At 35.5% G+C, this 22,058-nt stretch overlaps 1 protein-coding gene and 1 long non-coding RNA gene across 6 annotated transcripts in view; one reads left to right on the top strand and one right to left on the bottom strand.

Annotated features, from left to right (window-relative positions):
- Positions 1-22,058, bottom strand: part of GDAP2 (ganglioside induced differentiation associated protein 2) — a 146,766-nt gene that overhangs the window by 4,908 nt on the left and 119,800 nt on the right. The gene's annotated exons all lie outside the window — the stretch shown is intronic.
- LOC144280537 (uncharacterized) lies at positions 4,245-20,991 on the top strand. Of its 3 annotated transcripts, none has more exons than XR_013348936.1 (5): positions 4,245-4,383; positions 5,824-5,874; positions 7,307-7,397; positions 18,075-18,116; positions 20,609-20,991. It is a non-coding gene; the product is annotated as an uncharacterized LOC144280537 (long non-coding RNA). The 3 variants fall into 3 exon arrangements; XR_013348935.1 differs by having other exon boundaries at positions 18,075-18,128; XR_013348937.1 differs by lacking the exon at positions 18,075-18,116.

Raw genomic sequence — 22,058 nt, 5'->3', positions numbered from 1 at the left:
TTGACTCAAGTATATATTGATTTATTTGTTTGTTTTTTAAGATTATATTTATTTATTTTAGAGAGAAAGAGCACGCAATCAGGGGCAGGAGCAGAGGGATATGGACATGCAGATTCCAGGCTGAGCACAGAATCCAATACAGGACTTGATTTCATGATGCTGAGATCATGATCTGAGTTGAATTCGAGAGTTAGATGCTCAAGTGACTGAGACACCCAGGCAACCCTCAAATAGATATTAATTTAAATCAATCAGGTTTTTAGAAGTTGTATAGAAGGAAACAGTAAAAAAAAATCTTTATAATCTTGTGTTGGGCAAATATTCCTTAGCTATAATATTTTTTAAAAAGAAATCATTGATTAATTGATTGTCATCAAATTTAATTTTCTCTTCAAAAGGCACTTTTAAGAGAACGAAAAGACAAGCCACAGACTGGCAGAGAATATCTGCAAATCTCACATCTGAGAAAGTGCTTGAGCTAGAAGATATGAAACATTCTCAAAACTCAATAATAAGAGAACAACCAGAAAAGAAGGAGAAGGAGAAAGGATGGAGGGAGAGAAGAAGGAAGGAAGGAAGGAAGGAAGGAAGGAAGGAAGGAAGGAAGGAAGGAAGGAAGGAGAATAAGAAAAATGGATGAAAAAATTGAGGAGATACTTCATCACAGAAGATATACAGATGGTAAATAAGTACATGAAAATATACTTAAGACTAATATATATATTAATCTTATTATACTAATATACTAATCATTACAGAATACAAATTAAAGCCACAATGAGATATCATTGCTCCCATATTAAAATGCTAAAATTTAAAAGTCTGACTATACCATGCATTGATGAGAATGTGGAGGAAGTGGAATTCTCATGTACTACTGGTTGAAATGTAAAATCGTACAACTTTGGTAGGTTTCTTAAAGATTTAAATACATGTCCACATATGATCCAGCCATTTGACTCTTAGGTATTTACTCAAGAGAAATGAAAGCACATGTCCACACAAAGACTTGTATTCAAATGTTCAAGGCAGCACCATTTGTCATAGCCAAAAATGGAAACAATTGGAATGTCATTAATAGGTGGATGAATAAACAAATTATGGTATATCACTTAGCAAAAAAAAAAGGGGGGTACTAACTATTGATACACACAACAATATGGATAAATCTGAAAATAATTATGCTGAGCAATAGAAGTCAAGCAAATAAAATTGTTTAGTGTATGCTTTAATTTATATAAAATTCTAGGAAATACAAACTAATATATAGTAACAGAGAGCAGTTTATGGTTGCCTATTGATGAGTGAGAGGAGGATAGTGCAAGATGGAAAGATTACAAAGGGCGCAAGACTTTTGGGATGATAGATATGTTCATATGTTATTTCCAGTCAAACTGGTTGTAGGTCTAGCTGAATGTGCAGTATCATGCAGCCCAGATGCCTTGCATGACTGATGGTTTATTGTGAGAAGGAAATGCATGACCTGGCATTCTACAGACCAGTGCATCTCAAAATTTTATAGACATCTGAATGCTTTAGAAGCATGCTGTCCAATACCGTAACCATTAGCCACATGTGACTTTTAAAATTTAAACTACTTTAAATGAAATAGAATTTAAGAGTTCATGAGTCATGCTATATTCAATAGTCACATGTGGATAGTGACTACTGCATTGCACAGTGCAGATAAAGAACATTTTTATCATTGCAGAAAGCTCTATTGGACACTGCTACTCTGAAGCCTTGTTTTTCAAATGTGTGGTCTATGCATCAACATTGGCATTATTTGAGAGTTTGTTAGAAATGCATAATTTCCCCTCCCATAATATTTTATGCACGCTAAAGTTTGAAAAGCCCTGGTCTTTAGACTTAAAGACACCTACACAATGGATTTTGAAGTACAGAGGGATTTAATGTTGCATATTAGGACAAGGGGCTTGGGTCTTTTCCTCTGAGCTGCCAACTTGGAATTAAACAGGGAAAACAAAAAGAGCTCTCATGAATCCAATAGGAGTCTTGAATAGAGCTAGAACCCTGTGGGGGAAGGTGCAAAATACAAGAAAGTAAGGTTTGGTCATAGGTGACCAGTCATTTCACCTGGGTCATGAGAAGGAGTGACAGAACCAGGAAGAGGAGTAGCTATGCCACAATTCCATTTTTAATGGGCAGAGATGGGGCAGGCCAGGACCCAGAGCAGAATCTGAGACAGTCATCACTGTTTGCTTAAACATCTGATGGCTCCTGGCTCTGTGTTTTCCTTCCAATCACAGAGTTCCCAAATCTCAAAGCTGGAAGGGTCTTTAGCAGCAACACTCACCCCATTTTCACTCAGTGATAACAGATACACTAAGAATTCCACAGGGCTTCCTGCAATTGTCCCACAGTCACTGAGCATCTACTATGTACCATGGTACATCTACTAGATGTACTGTGTTAGGTTATGGGACTTCAAACATTCTAGGAGTATGACCCAGGATTGCAGAGATGTGCATTCTTATGGGTTGCATGTTCTGGGCAAATGTCTGAAGTCCAATCTATACACTCCTACCCCTGCTTCTCTCCCCTCTAACCCTGAATAAATGGGTCACTTATCATTTCACATTTGTTGAACTGCAGCCATATATTTATAAACCTCAAAACTGGATCTCTGTTCTATTGGGCTTCATTCCCACATAATGTCACACATTATTTGTCCCTTCAGACTGCTTTTGGCCACCCTTATTTCCTACTCTATTTCTCTGACTCCCCTTCTCCCTACCACCATCCTTCTCTACTCAACCTCAAAAAGTGTCTGGCTTTTCTTCAGATCATTTTTCTAGGCTGCTCTGACCTAGGTTATTTCCAGCTCCCTTTAGTAATTGCTCTCAGTCTTGTTAGGTAAATTCCTTGCTGGTTGGTGTGTGTACCTTGTCTCTAGTTGATGTGCTTTGCACATTCTTGACATTTGTTTGTTCTTGCTTTCAAATCATTAGCAAAGATGTTAAATAAAACCAGATCTGGCCCTGCTCTCTGGGGAAGTGCCCTCAGCCCCCTGCTCCTCTCACTGGAGCTGTTTCTGGGTATTTATATCATTATCCTTCATTTATTATCTCTCAGCCAGTTACTGAGTCCATGTGACCACATTGTCATCCAAAACAATCTGAACTGGCCTTAGAGTAGAAATGGTGTAGCAGGCTGAGCAAAACCCTTTACCCAAGTTCCAAATCCTTTACTAAGGAGCTGGCCTCACTCTGTTTTTCTCCTTTGCAGAGCCTCTTGTGCTCACTTCTTTCCATAAATCCTTTGTGACTTTATCCTTTCCAGATGTTGATGGATTTTCACGGTTAACATCTGTTTTATTATTATGACTATCCAATTTACTGGCTAGTAATTTCCACAATTAGCTTTCTTTTTGAACGTTTACACCATATTTATGGCCTCTTCTCCTTCTCTGTCTTTGATTTTCAACTTTCTTTGTAGTTTTCCAGTGATTTTTCAAATTGTTTTTACATCAACCCACAATGGTGACTCTCAGGGCTCCAACTTGGTGACATATCTGAGTTTCAGTGAAGGTGTGGCTTAACCTGAATTTAGAGCTATTTTTGCTTACATCTATGTTGCCAATTAATTGTCTAAAGTTTTTTTCCTTTTTTTTTATCTGAGTGGGGTTGATATTAACATAACTCTACTTATCTAGATGTCACTTATCTAGTCTCTTAGGTGTCTAGAACGTATTTTTAAAAAGCAAAAAACACATAAAAGCTAAAAACCCAGAAATAATCAGAAATACTACAGACAAGCCAAAATTGATGTCATGAAGTCCATGTATTGAATGACAACAATCTTCATCACCTCTGTGCTCCCAGGTATTATTTCCCTTTGTCCTTCATGGACAGTAAGATATGGGTGATCGCTAGCCTTCAGAGGCGTTGCCAATATCATTTTTCTGGTACCAGATAACCATCAGCCCTGCCTAGCACAAAGATATGCTATCTGAAGGCTCACCACTGTATGATTTTGAGTGAGAGAGGAGTAAACCTGGTGTTAGATTAGAATGCCATCTAGCCCAATCTACTTTAGTAAAACCATAACCCACATAGCCGATAGCATTAAAAAAAAAAACCCACACAAAAAACCCACAACCTCCTGGAATTCTCTTCTTTCCATCTCCGCTTTAATCTTATTTATCATCTGAGATCATTTGACTTCCAAGTCACATCAGAACAAATGAGCAAATAAGAAAGGGGGAGGGGCACAGTGGTTGCCATAAGCAACCACTAGAATAACAACAAAAAGAGATACCTGCCAGGGAAGAGATAGAGAATCTAACAAGTAAACCAAACCCAAAACTTCTGGAGGCTTAGAAATTTTGGAGCCATTTAGTATAAGGGAAGATAGCTCTGGGTAACTTTAATATCCTTTGTTGGAATAATTCTATTTAGGAACAAGACAATAAATAATATTGATAATGATGATCCTGGACCTCTATTCAGAAAGAAAAATTAAATTAGCTTCGGTAACTATGTTTAAGGCAGTAAGGAAGCATGCCATCAGTGTTAAATTAATAGGTAGGTAATAGATGTACATCATTCAAAATTCAAAAAGGACAAAATGGTACATACTGAAAAGTAGATTTCCTTCCACCTCTATTCCTAATCTCCAAGTTATCCCCTATCGATACAACCACTATAACCTATCTCTTTTGGACTTTTCCAGAGATATTCAAAATGCATGTTGAAAAGTATGCTTTGTAAATCACTTCTAAAATATTGGATTCAAATAAGTAAGCTCCAGTGATCTGGGAAATTCTGCTTATTTCTGAATTCAGGGTGAATTAGGCATTGCTGAGTGGGAATTTAGTTTTCTCGATTATTGAGATACAAAGAGCCATTGTTGACCTTAGAGAAACTGTAAGAGAGACCTTGATGTACCCTTTGCAGGAATGGGAGTGTTCTGACCTTTACCACTGATTGCTATAAAGACTGTTTACTTAGCTCTATTCCCCCCAGCGTTTCTTAACCCCATCATGTACAAATGAACAATGGTTGGGGGGAAATGCAACCTATCTAACCTATTTTAGGATTAGATGTAAAGAATAAGATACGATCTCTGTCCATAAGATACTTGGAATTTAATTTTTAAAAAGGTAAGGCATCCACAGAATACACAAAATGCAATAGAAAGTGTAATATTTGCTATAAGAGAATTTAGAATGCAGAGAGAAGAGAGAGCACTTGAAGCTGAAAGAATCCAGAAAAGTTTCACAAAAGAAGTAGCACTAGAGATAATCCAAGGGGAAAACACACACACACACACACACACACACACACACACACACGACAGCAGGACTCCAACAGAACAGAAGGCAGAGAACATCCCAGGAAGAAAAAGCATGAGCAAAGACATAAAGGCTGCAAAAAAGCACTTTGGACAAAACTGTTAATGGGATGATGATTTGATGTCCATTCACGTCCTTTTCTGAAACATTTCAAGCCTTTTCCTAAATACTAGAGCTGCAACAAGACATCAGCTTGCAGACCTATGGGGTTTCTTTGGGAGGGAGCAGTGATCATGTCCAGTGAGGCAAGGATAATTAAATTGATTTGTGTATACAGGTGAAGCCAACTGTCCCCTCCACCCTGACTCTAGCAAGTCTACTCTTGGGGCCTCTTTGCCTAGTGTGCCTAGGCCATGAGTCTAGTTACAACTCAATGTTTTCACGGAATTGTCCCTTGTTTCTGTGTTAGTTCTTTAAGGAAAATGTCAAGAATGTTCCCAGAATGGCAGCCCATCTGCTCACTCTGGCTTGAATTGGCTAATGTTTGCCTCACTTTCCTGAAACAGGGAATCCCTGAAGCAGCATCCAGAGCCAGGAGAGGGGGGCAATGCCAGAAGGTGAGCTTTCCTGGAAATAGATTTGTATTTTCTGACATAGTTCCTTCCAAGCTTTCCCAGGGGTAAGAATGGACTGAGACCATGTGTTTGGCATTTCCCTCTGGCAGAAGTCCACAAGAGCTTTCATGTACAAGATTAATTTGATTAATGATGAAGCCAGGAAAATTCTTCTGTTTTAGGCTTGGAAGGGTGCTTTCATAGGTGTCGGGGTTCTTTATTCCTTTGCACTCAGTCTAACATTGTCAAACCCAGAGAGGGCACAAGAGAAGCATTTGCCTTGTTAGAAGACAAAGGTCTGTTTTGTTGTCATTTTTGTTTTTAATCTCAGAAACATAGATTCATAGATCTCCAGTAGAGAACTCTCAGGTCATCTAGTTCAAATTTCTACTTTATGTGGAAATCCCCAGTATCCTTGACATGCGACTAGGTTTTAAGACTCATGAAAACAAAGACCAAATCTACCTTATTTACTACTATATTCCAGTGTCTGATTCATGGTAGATGTTCTATAAGAATGTTGAATTAAGATAGTTCCGTCTGTCTTGAATGCTTCCAGGAACAGAGGTCAATGTGTTGTAAGGCAGCCCTATGTTTCTGAACGCTGTTTTTCATGGGGAAAATATTTTTAAACTGATAAGTTGATATATTTTTCATTTCTAATAATATATAATCATGTTTCTTTGAAGCCACCATTATGGTTCTAGGGAAAAGAAGGGGAACAAGGCTACCTTGAGAAGAAGGACAATAAGATGCAGTAGGACTCCCTACTAGAAGTGAGAACAAAAATGAAAGGAAAAAAATAAAAGCAATAAAATTTATGGTCCAAGTTAGGGATGGGAATGTGGAAAAGAAAAATGTTGCTTATCAAATTTTAATTGTTTTTTAAATTGCAGTGTAATTAGTATGTAATATTGTCTAAGTTTAAGGTGTACAATGTGTTGGTTTGATACATTTAGATCAATTTTTAAATCACTTTGTTAATTTGTACAGAAAATTTGCCTAGGATTTTGTTTCAGGTGGTTTTGACACTCAGATCAATTTGGGAAGAACTGACATTTTCATAATACTGAGTCTTCTAATCCATGAAAATGGTATATTTCTTCATGTATTTAGGTCTTTAACTTTGCTGAACAATGATTTATAGTTTTCAGTACACAGATATGCACATCTTCTGTCAGATTTATTCCTAAGCATTTTATATTTTTGATGCCATTATAAATGGCATTTTAATTTTGATTTTCATTTATAGTGTATGGAAATACAACTGACTTTTATAAATTAATTTTGTATCCCGTAAACTTGCTAAACTCAATTATTTGCTGTAGTAGCTATTTTGTAGATTCCTTAGGATTTTGCACATGGATGATCATGTAAATAAAGACAATTTTATATATCTTTAAATCTCTTTTTCTTCTCTTATTGCATTGGCTAGGTTTGCCACTACAATGTTGAAGAGAAGAGGTGAGAGTAGACATTCTTACTTTTTTCCCAATTTCAAGAGAGAAGCATTCAATCTGTCCCCAGTAAGTATAATATATTGCTGTAAATTTCTGTAGATGACCCTTATCAGGACAAGGATGCTCCCTTCTATTTCTAGCTTGCTGAGAATTTTAATCCTAAATCAATGCTATTTTTTTTCACATGCATCCTCTGCATCTATTGAGATAAAAACATAGATTTGTTTTAGTCTGTTAATATGGTAAATTACATTGATTGATTTTCGACTATTAAATCAACTCTGCAATCATGGGATAAACCCCACATAGTCATTTCATCATTTTTATACATTGTTGCTAAAATTTTGTTAAGTTTTCATCTATGTTCATGAAGGATATTGAAATTTAGTTTTCTTTTTTTTTTTTTTTGAAATTTAGTTTTCTTATAACATATTTTACTGGTTTTGTGTCAGAGTAAAACTGTCCCTGTAACATGAGTTGGTAAGTATTCTCTCCTCTTTTATTTTCTAGAAAAGTTTGCATAGAATTGGTATTATTTCTGCCTTGATCATTTGATAGAATTCACTAGTAAAGCCATCTGGGCCAGTAGTGTCTGTGTATTTTCTGGCTGCTATTATTATTTTCTTTTTAACTTTGGTTTGCAGAAGTTTGACCATGTAGTTCTTGGCATGATATTCATTTGTATTTATTTTTATTTATCCTGCTTGGGGTTTCACTGAAATTTTTCATACCTGGGTGTGAGCAGTTTCATCAATTTTGGAAAATTCTCAGCTATCTTCAAATATTTCTTCAGCCCCCTTATCTCTGTCTCTGTCCCTCTATCTCTGTCTCTCTCTTCCCCTTCTCTTGTTATGGCTTCAACTACATATTTTTATATAATTTAGTGTTATTTAACTGGTATGTGAGACTCTGTTCTTCAGACTTCTTGTCTGTCTCCTTTAATTTAGATAATTTACATGGACTTGTTTTTGAGTTCACTACATCCACTTTCTGCTTTGTCTAGTTCACTATTAAGCACAGGAAATTAATTCCTCATTCCATATACTGTATTTTTCAGTTCTACAATTTCCATTTGGTTCTTTTTGAGTTTCTATTTATCTGATGAAATCTATCATTTTAAAATTCACTTTGTATATCTCTTCCTTTATATTTTTAAAATACTTATGAAAGCAATTTTAACGTCCTTGCTTGATAATTCCAACATCTAGGTTATTTGTAAATCTGCTTCATTTAACTTTATTATCTTGATTATGTTTCACATGTTTCTGTTTATTTGCCATTTGATTGCATGCCAGAAGTTATATTTATGAGAATGGTAAAGACTGGAGTAAAATATTTGCCCTAAAAGGGACTTGCTCTTTTCTCTTTCAGAGTAGGACCTAGTTCTTCTATCTAATCAGGAATCAGTCTGAGTTGGGTTAGGTTAACACTTTAGTTCATTTAAGCTTATCTCTTGTTTTTATATATTTATTTTCTTAACAATTTTATTGAGGTATAATTGACAAATAAAAATTGTACACATTTAAGGTGTAGAATGTAACATTTTGATATACACATACATACATTGTAAAATAATTACCACAAAGCAATTAACATATCCATCATCTCACATAGTTACCTTTGTATGTATGTCTCTGCGTGTGAAGAATATTTAAAATATACGCTCTCAGCAAATTTCAGGTACACAATAATATAATACATTATTATTAACTATAGTCACCATGGTGTTTATTAAGTTTCTAAAACTTATCTTTATTATAACTGAAAGTTTGTGCCCTTTGACCAGCATCTCCCTATTTCCTTACCCTCCATCCCCTAGTAATCACCCTTTATACTCCGTTTCTATAAACTTGACTTTCCTAGAGTATATACATCTAAGTGAGATCATGCAATATTTGTATTTCTGTTTCTGGCTTATTTCACATAGTATAATGTTCTCTAGGTCCATCCATGTGTTGTCTTCTTTTTTAAGACTGAACAATATTTTATGGTATGTATACCACATGTTCTTTATCCATTCATACATTGATGGCAATGCTGCAATTAACAGGAGAACATAGATATCTCTTCAGGATAGTGATTTTATTTTCTTTGTATATATACCCAAAAGTGGGAATGCTGAATCCACTTTTTATTTTTGGAGGAATCTCCATAGTGTTTTTCATAATGGCTGTACCAATTTGTATTCCCACCAACAGTATATAAAGGTTCCTGCTTTTCCACATCCTCACCAACACTTGTTATTTTTTTACTTTTTTTTTTTTAAAGATTTTATTTATTTATTCATAGAGACACAGAGAGAGAGAGGCAGAGACACAGGCAGAGGGAGAAGCAGGCTCCACGCAGAGAGCCCGACGTGGGACTCGATCCCGGGTCTCCAGGAACACGCCCTGGGCTGCAGGCGGCGCTAAACCGCTGCGCCACCGGGGCTGCCCATTTTTTTACTTTTTGATAATAGCCATCCTAACAAGTATGAGTTGATAACTTATTGTGGTTTAGATTTGCATTTCCATGATGATTAGTGATGTTGAACAGCTTTTCATATGCCATTTGGTCATTTGCATGATTTCTTTGGAAAAATGTCTGTTTTGATCCTTTGCTACTTTTCAATCAGATCATTTGTTTTTGTTTTTGCTATTGACTTGAGCTCCTTATATAATTTGGATATTAACCACTTATGGGACATATGGTTTACAAATATTTTCTCCCATTCCATAGGTTACCTTTTAATTTTGTTAATTGTTTCCTTTGCTGTATAGAAATGTTTTACTTTGATGTCCTACTTGTTCATTTTTGCTTTTATTGCCTGTGTTTTTGGTGTCAAATCCTAAAAACTCATTGTCAAGGCCTCACAATGGAGCTTTTCTCCTATGTTTTCAGTTTCAGGTTTATAGTTTACAGTTTGAGTTAGTTTTTGTGTATTGTATAAGATAAGGATCCAATTTCTTCTTTCCTTCTTTCCTTCTTCCTATTTTCTTCCTCTTTTCTTTTCTTTTCTTTTCTTCTTTTACTTCCCTTCCCTTCCCTCCCTTCCTCTCTTTCTTTTTCTTTTTCTTTCTTTCTTTCTTTCTTTCTTTCTTTCTTTCTTTCTTTCTTTCTTTCTTTTTTCTTTCTTTCTTTCTTTCTTTCTTTTTTTCTTTCTTTCTTTCTTTCTTCCTTTCTTTCTTTCCTTTCTTTCCTTCTTCTTTCTTTCTTTCTTTTCTTTCTTCTTTCATGTGAGTATCAATTTTCCCAGCACCATTTATTGAAAAGCCTATCCTTTCCCCATTGTGGATTCCTGGCACCTTTGTTAAAGATTGACTATATACATGCAGATTTTTACTGGGATTTCTATACTGTTCTGCTAGCCTACGAATCTGTTTTTATGCCAGTACCATACTTTTTTATTACAATAATTTTGTAACATACAGTAGTCCCTCCTTATCTGTAGTTTCTCACTTTCCATGGTTTCTGTTATTGTGGTCCAGAAGAAGATCTTCCTCCTGACATATCATCAGAATAGTGGCTTAATTCTGCATCACAATGCCTATGTCATTCACTTCTCTTCATCTCATCAGATAAGCATTCTATCTCCTCACATCATCACAAAAAGAAAAGTGGATACAGTACAATAAGATATTTTGAGAGAGAGATGACACATAACTTTTATTACAGTATATTGCTAAAATTGTTCTATTTATTATTACTTATTTTTGTTAATCTCTTACTGTACCTAATCTATAAATTAAACTTTATCATAGGTATGTATGTATAGGAAAAAATACAGTATATGTAGGATTCAGTATTATCTGTAGTTTCAGGCATCCACTGGAGGTTTTGGAACATATCTCCTGTGGATAAAGGGGAACTACTGTAATTTGAAATCAGGAAGTATGATACTTCCAGCTTGGTTCTTCTTGCTAAAATTGCTTTGGCTATTGAAAGTCTTTTGTGTTCTATATGAATTTTAGGATTTTTTCTATTCCTATGAAAAATGTTATTGGAATTTTCATTGGGATTGCATTGAATTTATAGATCACTTTGGGTAGTATGGACTTTTTTTTTTTTTTAGTATGGATATTTTGGCAATACTAAACCTTCCAATTCAGGAATATGGCTATCTTTTCACTATTTTTATCTTCTCCAATCCCTGTTATTAATATTTTATAGTTTTCAACATTCATATCTTACACTTCTTTGGCTATATTTATTCCTAAATATTTTATTCTTTTTGATGCTATTATTAGTAGGTTTATTTTCTTTATTTTTTTTCTGGACAGTCAGTATAGAAGCACAAATGATTTTTGTATGTTAATTTTGTATCTAGCAGCTTTACTGAATTCATTAATTCTAACAGTTTTTTTGTGAAGTATTTAAAGGCATATGATCACGCCATCTGTGAAGACAATTTTCCTTCCTCATATCCCTTTTGGAAGCCTTTTATTTCTTTTTCTTGCCTAATTGGTCTGGCAAGGACTTTTAGTACTACATTGAATAGAAGTTGCAAGAGTAGCCATCCTTGCCTTATTCCTATTCTTAGAGATTTCAGCTTTTCACTATTGAGTATGATGATAGCTATGGATTTCTCACATATGGCCTTTATTAAGCTGAAGTCCGTTCCTTCTATATGCAAATTGTTGAGGGTTTTTATCATGAAAGAATTTTTAATTTTGTCAAATGCTTTCTATATCTATTGAGGTAATTATTTGATTTTTATCCTTCATTCTGTTAATGTGGTAAATCACAATGATTGATATGTATATGTTGAATTATCTTTGCATCCCAGGGATAAATCTCAGTTGATCAGGTGTTTAAAGCTTTTACTGTTCTGTTGAATTCAATTTTCTAGTATTTTGTTGAGGATTTTTGCATCTATGTTCATCAGGGATATTAGCTTATACCTTTTCTTGTAGCTTTGGTATTAGGGTAATGCTGGCCTTGTAAAATGATTTTGGAAGTATTCCTTCATCTTCAGTTTTTGGAAAGAATTTGAAAAGAATTGATACTAATTCTTTATATGGTAGAATTCACCAGTGAAGCCATTAGGTTTTGGGTTTATCTTTGTTGGCAGGTTTTCAATTGTCGATTCAATATCCCTGCTCTTTAAGTCTATTCAGGTGTTTTCCTTTAGGATTCAGTATTCATAGATTCTTGTTTATGTAAATTTATCTGTTTCTTCTAAGTTATCCAATTTGTTGGTATATAATTGTACATAGTAATATTTTATAATTTTTTTTGTATTTCTGTTGTATGAGTTGTAACAGTTCCACTTTCAATTTTGAATTATTTACTTGAGTCTTCCTTTTTTGTCTTACTCTGGCTAAATATTTGCCAATTATGTTTATCTTTTCAAAAAAAACAACTCTTAGTTTCATTGATCTCTTCCAAAATTTTCTAGTCTCGATTTCATGTATTTCTGCTCTGCTCTTTGTTTGGTTTTGTTTTCTTAGATAATTTTGGGCTTAGTTCTTTTTCTAGTTACATACAATGTAATATTAGATTGCTTATTTGAGATTTTTCTTTTTTCTTAAGGTAGGTATTTATAACTTTTCTTCTTAGAACTGTTTTTGCTGAATGCCTTTTGTTTTGTTATATTGTATTTCCACTTTTGTTTGTCTCATAATTTTTTAAATTTCCTTTTTGTATTTTTCTTTAACCTATTAATTACTAAGGAATGTGTTGTTTACTTTTCACATATTTGTGAATTTATCTTTTTTCCTTCTGTTATTGGTTTCTAGTTTCATACCATTGTGGTCAGAAAAGATGCTTGATATAGTCTCAAGCTTCTTAAATTTGTTAAGATTTATTTTTGGCTCAATAAATGATCTATCCTGGAGAATGTTATAGGTGTGCTTGGGAAAAATGTGTATTCTGCTGCTGTTGGATGGAATGTTTTGTATATGTCTGTTAGGTAGAACTAATGTATAGTTTTAGTCAAATGTTACTTTATTGATTTTATGTCTGAATGAGCCATCAATTGCTGAAAATTGAGTATCAAAATCCCCTAGAATTATTGTACTGCTGTTCAGTTGTCTCTTCAGAGCTGTTAAGTATTTGCTTTACATATTTAGGTGCCCCAATGTTGTGTACCTATATATTTATAATTATTATATCCTCTTAATGAATTTACTCCTCTATTACTATATAATAACCTCTGTCTCTTATTACAGCTTTTGAGTTAAAACCTAGTTAGTCTGATATGAGTATACCTAACTTTGCTCTGTTTTGGTTTCCATTTGCATGAATATCTTTTTCTATCACTTCACTTTCAGTCTATGTGTGTCTTTAAAGCTAACATAACTTTCACAATTTTGATTTTAGCAATTCTGACAAGTGTGAGGTGATATTTCATTGTAGTTTGGATTTGCATTTCTCTGATTGTGATATTGAGCATCTTTTCATGTGTCTGTTGGTATTTGTATGTCTTCTAAGGATAAATGTTCATATTTTCTGCCTATTTTTAATTGGATTATTTGTTTTTTGGTGTTGAATTGTATAAGTTCTTTATTTTTTGTATAAGTTCTTTATATATTTTGTATACTAACTCTTTATCAGATATGTCATTTGCAAATATCTTTTCCCACTTGCTAAGTTGTCTTTTGGTTTTGTTGATTGTTTCCAATAATTTGTTTTTGATTTTGTTTCCCTTGCCTCATGAGACACATTTACAAAAATGTTGTTATGGCCAATGTCAGAGAAATCACTGTCTGTGCTCTCTTTTAGGATTTTATGGTCTCACATTTAAGTCCTTAATCTGTTTTGAGTTTATTTTTTTGTGTATGGTGTAAGAAGGTGGTCCGATTTTATTCTTTTTTTATTTTTTCAAGATTTTATTCATTTATTTTACAGTGAAAGTGAGAGAGAGTGCACATGATCCAGCAGGGAGAGAGAAAGAGAGAGAATTTCAAGTAGACTCAGTGTCCAGAGCAGAGCCTTATGCAGGGCTTGCTCTCACAACCCTGAAATCATGACCTGAGCTGAAACTAAGAGTTGATTGCTTAACTGACTGAGCCTTCCAATTGTCCTCCAGTTTCATTCTTTTGTATGTATCTGTGCAGTTTTCCCAACAACATTTGTTGAAGAGACTGTTTGCATATCCTTTCCTTTCCTCATTGCATATCCTTGCCTCCTCTGTTGAAGATTAATTGACTATAGAATCCTGGCCTTATTTCTGGTTCTCTATTCTGTTTTATTGATCTATGTGTCATTTTTGTGCCAATACAATGCCATTTTGGTTACTACACCTTGTAGCATATCTTGAAATCTGGAGAATGGGTGAAATAGGTGAAGCAGATTAAGAGTAAACTTATCATGATGAACACCGAGGAATACATAGAATCATGGAATCACTATATTGTACACCTGAAATTATTATAACACTGTGTATTAACTATATTGGAAATTTTAAAAGAGTTAAAAAAAAAGCGAAGTGACTCTCTTGTAGGTAGCACACATTTTAGTCTTGTGGGTTTCTTTTTTTTTAATCCATTAAACTGTTCTGTGTCTTTTGACTGGGGAATTTAATCCATCTATGCTTAAAGAATAGTTAAAGTAATAAGTGATACATAAGGATTTCTTGTTGTTATTCTATTAATTATTTTCTGGGTGTTTTGCAGTTTCTGTGTTTCTCCCTTACTCTCATGCTCTTATTTTGTGATTTGATCATTTTCTGTAGTGGTATGCTTTAATTCCTTGCTCTTTATCTTTTGTGTATTTATAGATTTTTTGCTTTGTGGTTAAGAGGAGGCTTACATAAAAATTCTTTTTTAAAAAAAATTCTTATAACATTCTTTTTAAGCTGATTATAACTCAACTCGAATTACATATAAAAATTCTACAGTGTTGCTTCTCTCCACATTTTGTTTTTGATACTACAATTCATATCTTCTTATATTGTGCATTCATTAACAAATTATCATAGTTACAGTTATTTTTAATACTTTTGTGTTTTAACCTAGTTATAAATGATTTACACACCACCAATACAATATTATTCTGAATTTTACTTTACTTACCTTTACCAGTAAATTTTATGTTTCCATGTATTTTCATATAATTAATTAGTATCCTTTTGTTTCTGCTTGAATAACTCCCTTTAGCAATCCTTTTTTTTTTTAATTTCAAGATTTTATTTAAATTCAAGTTAGTTCATATATAGTTATAGTGTTAGTTTCAGGGGTAGAATTTAGTGATTCATCAGATGCATATAACACCCACTGCTCATTACATCAAGTGCTCTCCTTAATGCCCATCACCCAATTACCCCATCCTCCCACCCACCTCCCCTCCAACAACCCTCAGTTTGTGCCGTATATTTATTTATTTATTTATTTATTTATTTTTAAAGATTTTATTTATTTATTCATGATAGTCACAGAGAGAGAGAGAGAGGCTCAGAGACACAGGCAGAGGGAGAAGCAGGCTCCGTGCACCGGGAGCCCGACGTGGGACTCGATCCCGGGTCTCCAGGATCGCGCCCTGGGCCAAAGGCAGGCGCCAAACCGCTGCGCCACCCAGGGATCCCTGTGCCGTATATTTAAAAGTCTCTTATGGTTTGCCTCCTTCTCTATTTTATTTTTCCTTCCCTTCCCCTATATTAATTTGTTTTGCTTCTTAAAATTCCATCTATAAGTGAAATAATAATGGTATGTGTCTTTCTGTGACTGTCTTATTTCACTAAGCATAATATACTTTAGTTCTTTCCACATCATTGCAAATGACAAGATTCCATTCCTTTTGATGGCTGAGTAATATTCCATTGTATATATGTACCACATCTTTATCCATTCATCATCTGATGGACTTTTAGGTTCTTTCCATGTTTTGGCTATTGTAGATAGTCCTGCTATAAACATTGGGGTGCATGTGTCCCTTCAAATCACTATTTTTGTATCTTTTGGATAAATACTAGCAGTGCAATTGCTGAGTCACAGGATAGTTCTATTTTTAACTTTTTGAGGAACCTCTATATTATATTCCAGAGTGGCTGCACCAGTCTGCATTCCCATCACAGTGTAAGACTGTTCCCCTTTCTCTGTATCTTCACCTTCCTGAGTTGTTAATTTTAGCCATTCTGAAGGTGTAAGGTGATATCTCATTGTGGTTTTGATTTGTGTTTCCCTGATAATGAATGATGTTGAACATTTTTTTCATGTATCTGTTAGCCATTTGTATGTCTTTTTTGGAGAAAAGTCTGTTCATGACTTTGGCCCATTTCTTAAATGGATTTTTTATTTTTTTAGGGTGTTGAGTTTTATAGATTTTGGATACTAGCCCTTTATCTGATATGTCATTTGCAAATATGGTTTCCCATTTCATGGTTTATCTTTTAGTTTTGTTGATTATTTCTGATGTGCAGAAGGTTTTTATCTGGATGAAGTCCCAAAAGTTCATTTTTACTTTTGTTTCCCAGTAATTCTTTTTTTCTTAATATGTATTTATTTGAGAAAGAGAGAGAGGGAGCATGAATTGAGGAAAGGGCAGGAGACAATCTTCAAGCAGACCTCCCACTGAGTGTTGGGTCCAACATGGGGCTGGATCTCAAGATACATGAAATCATTACCTGAGCCTAAAGCAAGAGTCAGATGCTTAACTGACTGAGGTCACCCAGGGGACCCCTCCCAGCGATTCTTTACTATAATATGTCTAGGCTAAGTCTTCTTTAGTTTGAATCTGTTGGGGACCTTTGTTGCTTCTAGGATATGAACCTGGATATCCATATCTCTCTCCATGTTTGGAAATTTTTAGCAATTCTTTCTTTTTTAAAAAAAATAAATAAAAGATTTTATTTATTTATTTGAGGGAGAGAGAGCAGGAGGAGTGGCAGGCAGAGGGAGAGGGAGAAGCATGCTCCCTACTCAGCAAGGAGCCCAACACAGAACTCAATCCCAGGACCCTGGGATCATGACCTGAGCTGAAGGCAGGTGCTTAACCGACTGAGACACCAAGGCACCTGGCCATTATTTCTTTAAATGCACTTCTATTTCTCTCTCTTCTCCTTCTGGAACCCTCATAATGAGAATGTTAGCCCTCTTGCTGGTGTCACATAAATCCTTTAGGCTTTCTCCATTCTTTTTCATCCTTTTTTCATGTTTCTCCTCTGACTAGATAATTTAAAATCACCTGTCTTCAGTTCAAAGATATTTTCTTCTGCTTGATTATGTCTGTTGATGATGCTATATATTGCATTTTTCATTTCATCCATTATGTTCTTTAGCTCTAGAACTCGATCTTTTAAAAAAAAATATTTCTTTTCTATTGAACGTTTCATTTTGCTCCTGTTATTTATTTCTGATTTTTTTTTTTGAGTTGTCTCTCTGTGTTCTCTTGCAGTTTGCAGAGATTCCTTAAAATAATTATTTTGAATTCTTTGTCAGGGAATTTTGTTGCTCTCCATTTCTTTGGGATCAGTTACTGGAAAATTATTGTGGGTAGGCATCCTTATTGTCTGTGGAGTGGTTTGTAGCATTTGTGGCCTTTCCTCTGTACTCCCAGTCACTTCACATCACTTAGCTATTCTGACCTCCTTAGTAATCTGGGTAAGGTGACAAAGAAGTGGGCCTCTTGGGCAGGGTTCCACATGGTTGATGGATCTAGGTGCTCACTTACTGTGCTCTCACTTTCCCTGTGACAGAAATTACAGGCTGAGGGGATCTCTATTAGCACTGAGCTGTGCCAATTTGGGGGAGAGGTGATGCAGATAAAAAAAAAAAACTGTTTTTACCTTCTTTGATGTGTCTATTCTTGGAATATTTGCTCCAACAGTGCACTGGAACTTCTTGGCTGGACTCCTAGACTCCAACAAAGGTACTTTCATCTGTGAGTAGTTGTTAAATTCATGCTTCTATGAAGGGATGATAGTAGAAATCTCCTATTCCTCCATCTTACTGATGTTCTAATTTATGATGATTTCAGTTCACCTGTTGTTTTGGTTGTCAGGGCTTTGGAATATGAGTATCACAAAATTATGATATCTTTCTTGTCCTTTCACTCTCAGCCTGTCCTTATCAGTGTTCACTCAATAGAAGGCTGGAGGGGAAAAACTGCTAAGTAGGGAGACCTAGCTCTATATATGGGCTCCTCCAGGTTTCAATCTACCATGCCAGCCCATGTAGCTCTCATAAGCTCAGGGAGTTTGCTTTTAACTCAGGCAAGTCCTTTACTCATAGCACCTCACTGCTAAGCCTACCTGTTATCCTAAGTAGAGTCAGTGCCTCCAGGGAAGAAAGCAACTACCAGTTGCTCACCTAAGAAAGCCTAATTCCTCTCTGGAATTTAATTCATTTGAACTTCTATGCATCCCCAACAACATTAGATGCCTTTAATTAAAAAGTACCCACAGACGGCTTTAAATAAGACTACAGATTTTTTTCCCCATTTATCTGGCATTTTCTTTAGTTACAGCGGGAGTGATAATAGCATCTTTATCCAACAAGTGGAACTCTGCTCTTGCACTTTTTTCTTTTTTTACAGCAATTCTTTATTTTAATTAATTCTCTTCAAATCTCCTCCTTCATTTAAATCAATTTTTCCTTTGGTTTTCTTGCTTCTATTTAATAGAAGCTACATCCACTTGTGTCTTTTGGAGGACTTCTAGGACTTTTTTTCCCTGAGAAAAATTATCTTTCTCCAAGCCTTTAGAACAATGTTTTGTTTTTCCTTATGATAAAGTAACTTTTCATAAGGTGTACATATTTTGTTTTCCCCACTGCCTACTTGGTAGCTTGCAGCTTCCCTCTTTCAAATTTAAACTGGAAAGTGAATTTGATGTTTATTGTGCCCAGTTCAATTTGCACTGCCTGCTAATAATTCACCTAGTGAGGTCAATTAGACTGAGAAAAGATCTCCAGCTACCACTTTAGTTTTAGGCTGATTAGAGACTGTCATATATAGCTTGCAACTGGAAAGACTTTATAGAATGCAGTGTTCAGTGTATGCTGTATTTTCTTAGTTACTAAGTGTGCCAGGTAACAATTCAGTCTTTGTGCATCTCTCTTTGCTTACTGCCATGTTGGATACAGGTTGTTGGTTGAAGATTGGGTGGGATGTGAGGGAAAAAGAATGCTTTCAAAATGCTAGCTATAATATGAGGTGAACATAGTGATAGAATTTGTGGCCTGATAATGGCAAGTTGTCTCTTTTCAACTTCCTGTTGAAAAATAAGGATGAAAATGGGGTGCTTAAGTGGTGCAGTGGGTTGAGCAACTGACTCTGGTTTGGGCTCAGGTTGTGATCACAGAGTTCTGAGATTAAGCCCTACCTCAGGCTCTGTGCTCAATGTGAGTCTGCTTAAAATTTTCTCCCTTCCCCACCCCCTCATTCTCTGTTGGAAGAAGAAAGAAAGAAAAGAAAGAAAGAAAGAAAGAAAGAAAGAAAAGAAAAGAAAGAAAAGAAAAAAGAAATGTAATCATGAAGAAATACTCAAAGCAAAAACAATAAAAGAACATTATCAAATATGACAATATTTAAGTGACAGATGGTCTGCTTGGTTTTGAAGTGCAGCATCTGAACAGAAAGAAAAGATGTGTTATGAGCTTCAAGTGGATTTTGAGTCAAGTTTAAATGAACACTGATTTAGAAAGGGCAAAAAAGAGGAAGGAGAATGCCGGTTCCATTTCCCTGCTCTGGGAGCTCTGGAGTCTCTTCCTGAAGGTGGCTGGGAAACAGAGTAGGGCAGAGGGATGTTAGAGGAGTACCCAGAAGAGGTTTCATGGAAAGGAAATGTTAAATGAGTGGAATGGAAAGGAATGGAAGGGAAGTCTCTGGTGGGATGAGGCCCGGGAGGAAGGAGTGGGAAGAAGAGCTGAGCTGAATGGGAATAGGAGTAGATGGCCTAAAGGAAATGCACTTAGGCAGCAACTGGAATAAGGATAAAAGAGTAGAAAAAACATCAAAGTGTCAAGAGGGAGTTAACCATCTTTAGGATTCTGAAAGGCCCTCGGGCCTTTCTTAAGGTCTTGATATCATAAAGGAGACAAGATAGGTAAAGGAAAAATTCAAATATTAATAGTGAAGTTAGTTATTTATCAAACATAAGTTGATCCCTACTCAGGCCAAAGTACTCAGTCACTGTTTAACAAAAATTCAAAACTTAAGAAAGCAACAATAGAATTCTCAATGCAACCTGAATGCTTATAAGTGACTCTGGTGCTACAGGAATTGAGAAGGCAAACAGAGCTCAAATATCTATCCACGTGGCACTGTGTGCTTGCTGGCACATTCCTTGTGGCTGGTATAGGGGTCTATAAAGTATCCAGAGGTGGGTCCAATAATTATACCCCTTTCTTCCTCTGATTTAGACAGGTTCATGCATCTGATCACTGACCCAAGGGACCAGGACCAGGACCTGAGGGACAGGCCCCTTGTTGCATAGCAGGAGACTTGGACTGTATCCTTCTTGCCAGCCTGTAGATCTGGAGAGGGGTCCTAGAAAAGGCAGAATCATCCAGGACTATTTCTCAAACTCATCTATAAAATAAATCACTTCTACCTCCTAAAAGGAACATCAGTAGTGCTACCTTGATGGAAATCCTTCTACATGGGAATGCCTGGGTGGCTCAGCGGTTGAGTGTCTGCCTTCGGCTCAGGATGTGATCCCTGAGTTCTGGGATTGAGTCCCACCTCTCTCTGCCTATGTCTCTGCTTCTCTCTGTGTGTCTCTCATGAATAAATAAATAAAATCTTAAAAAAAAAATCCTTCTGCATGAAGACTTAAGGAGTGGGGAAGAAGTATATCCCTCTAACAAGAGTCAACTAGTAAAATTAATACATTATAATGGAATAATAACTTCAGAAGCCCTGTGGGGCTAGTGATTTCCTAATTTAAACAGAGCAGAGTCTGGAAATTTAATGAAGATACAACAGTGTGGAAGAAAATTGTTGCCTATTAATGGTGTTACCAATCAAAGGTAAGTAAGGTTACCAAGAGGATTCTAGAGAAAGTATAAAGTCTGGAGAGAGAGGAGACAAAAGCTGCCTCTTTCCCACTGCATTTCCGGCACTTGGTCCCCTGGGGAGATGAATGCAGCGGGATTCTCAGGCTGACTCTCTGGCTTGGATTCCATGCTCATCAAGTCACTTTCTCATTATAATTTGGCTTTCCATGTAGACTTTCCAACAGCAGGGAGATTGTGCTAACATAGATATTCAGATTTTATTTCTCACTGAGAATATATATATATATATACCTGTATATATATATATATATATATATATATATATATATATATATATATATATATGTATTCCAGACCAGGAGGGCATTAAATAATTGATGGATTTGTGCCCATGCCTTTGTGCTAAGTTTGATTGCATTATTGTAAATTGTGAAAATTAATGGCCCATAATTATATTTTCTACAGTAGAGTCCCTAGAACCACTATTACATACAAATAAAATCCAGCAACAGCCAGAATTTTCAAAGCTATTACTTGTATATTCCTACCCCTTTCTAAGATCATAAAAGCAGTCTCCCTCTACCTTTCCTTCAGCCTCTTTTTTTTTCCTTCAGCTTCTTGTTTCCCTTTCAGTCTTCCTCTCTCAGCTCCACTGAACCTTTCTTTCCACAACACTGCATGTCTTTAAGGTCTTCAACACAAATGATGAGATTTGGCTCTGAGGAGTTAAGTGAAGTGAAAATCATAAATTTCCCATTGTGAACATGCGGAAGCGCTCTTCCACAGGGAGGACTTCAGCGGCTGTCCTTAAGCACTCAGAGAAGCAATGCAAATATTTCATAGACTAAAATGC

The sequence above is a fragment of the Canis aureus genome, chromosome 12 (assembly GCF_053574225.1).
Source record: "Canis aureus isolate CA01 chromosome 12, VMU_Caureus_v.1.0, whole genome shotgun sequence".
Taxonomy (NCBI): domain Eukaryota; kingdom Metazoa; phylum Chordata; class Mammalia; order Carnivora; family Canidae; genus Canis; species Canis aureus.
The sequence above is the reverse complement of the archived record's forward strand: the minus strand, read 5'-3'. Positions and strand labels throughout refer to the sequence as shown.